This window comes from Micropterus dolomieu, unplaced genomic scaffold (genome assembly GCF_021292245.1).
Source record: "Micropterus dolomieu isolate WLL.071019.BEF.003 ecotype Adirondacks unplaced genomic scaffold, ASM2129224v1 contig_971, whole genome shotgun sequence".
Lineage (NCBI taxonomy): Eukaryota > Metazoa > Chordata > Actinopteri > Centrarchiformes > Centrarchidae > Micropterus > Micropterus dolomieu.
Genome location: NW_025729961.1, coordinates 1,831 through 3,730, shown reverse-complemented (window position 1 = coordinate 3,730; position 1,900 = coordinate 1,831). Strand labels below are relative to the sequence as shown.

The following is a 1,900-nucleotide window of genomic DNA, read 5'->3' as shown; positions in this document are numbered from 1 at the left end:
CTTCAGGCCCTCATAGCTGTGTTTTTATATTTTCAGCTTCAGTAAGTTTGTATTCTTGATATGTTATCATGGCTATAACTACAGCCTGTCCTGCCCCCACCCCCACCCCCCAAAATCTCGCTGTGTCACACACTGTAGCTATGAGGATATGCCACCCACCCTCACCCCTCTGCTGAAGAACCATGTTTCCCGATCCACTTGGGTTTTCAAAAAAATGTACTAGTATCTTCAAAGTAAATGAGTTGAATGAATTATCTCTTTATTCTTGTAGCTTATTTTTCACAACCCAAGTGTAATGACTTGTTTCACAATCAGAATGTGATCCATTCGGTCGATAACATTTGAAAAGTCTATAACTGGGGAGATTACTGATAGAGAGTGGGCTAAAATAGTGGACACAGTTTCTGCCGCATATCCGGCATCCAGCGGAGTGTTGATGCTGCTGTAACGGGTGTGGTCGGGTGTGTGAAGGATTACTCCTGGGATCACTTCTTTTCCACGATTTATTGGCTCGCACATCTGCAGAACACAATGCACACATCAATTGCCCCTGGCCTCCTCTTACATTACCTCTGCTTCCCTCAGCGGTGCAAGACGCAACTGAGCGCTTCATGAATTTGTTCATAGAAAGCCATTAACACTGTTCAGAAAATACTAAATATTAAATGCACATAAAAACAGTACATAGGTTTCCTTAAAACAACATCGCCTAACAGCGACACCTGGTGGTCTGAATAAAAAGTGTGTGTGGGAGGTGACAGAAACTTAGAAAGTTACATTAATAAACAGAAGGAAAACACATACCTGCAGAACACAATGCACACATCAATTGCCCCTGGCCTCCTCTTACATTACCTCTGCTTCCTAAACATACAAAAATACAGCGTTTACTCAAGTGACAAGACGCTGAAAACTCCGACAAGTTACATAGGTAACATGACACGGCCCGCCTGCCGTGGTAAAACTGGCGCCAGAAAGTTAAAATGAAAACACTGATAAAAACGTATTTTAACGGTCACACTAATACAAAACTGCTACGTGACATAACCATATTTACATGGCACAATTTGTGCTTAAAGTTTTAACGCAAATGGTTCAATTTCCAAAGAAAACAATACATAAACCCAGCAGCACTTTTCCACACAACTTACCCTCAGCGGTGCAAGACGCAACTGAGGGAGACAAGCACTACGGAAGCTTAGGAGGTACAAAAGGGGTAGTGTGCAGCTAAGGACATTTCCACAGGAGAAAAAAAATAGCAAAAATAAATATAAATAAAAATAACTCAATGAGATAAAATTCACAAATATTCAATAAAATCATTAAATGATAAATAAAATCCACAGATGCACATTTGGAAATAAGAATTATTAAAGTGCATTTTTAACTCCGTTACACAAGCACACAACAGCTGTTGCAAAAATAACTGCTCTGAATCACATCAGAAAAAGTAGCATGTCTACCACAAACACTAAAAATAAAAAACGTAGATGAAATAAACCAATTATTTGTTTCCTATTTGTACATGAAATAACAAAAAAGTAAAAACATACATTAGTTATAACAAGGAAAAGTTAAATGTGTAAGATAAAAGTCCTAAAGGCTTGTGTTAAGATGCTCTCCCTGTGTTAAACAAACAATCAACAGTCAAATAAAGATTTAGGAATAAGACAGCGAGGCGGCTATAATGAGCTCAGTTAATCGAAAGTTACATCTACTTTGCTTCTGTGATTAAAGGAGAATAATCAATTCAATCAATGACATCAATTTACAGCTACAAACTAATAGAAACACATTTTATTGGAATTTCTTGAAGCCACCACAGTGAACCAGAGCAAGTTGACCAAAACATTTCCCAGCAGCCACTTCTCCCATAGCAGAGTCCAAACTGTTCTTCCTG

General features: G+C 38.5%; 1 long non-coding RNA gene across 1 annotated transcript; it reads right to left on the bottom strand.

The window, feature by feature from the left end:
• Window positions 1-485: 485 nt before the first annotated feature.
• LOC123964179 lies at window positions 486-1,387 on the bottom strand. The gene is made up of 2 exons (XR_006823356.1): window positions 805-1,387; window positions 486-519 (listed from the first exon to the last, which is right to left on the bottom strand). It is a non-coding gene; the product is annotated as an uncharacterized LOC123964179 (long non-coding RNA).
• Window positions 1,388-1,900: the final 513 nt, after the last annotated feature.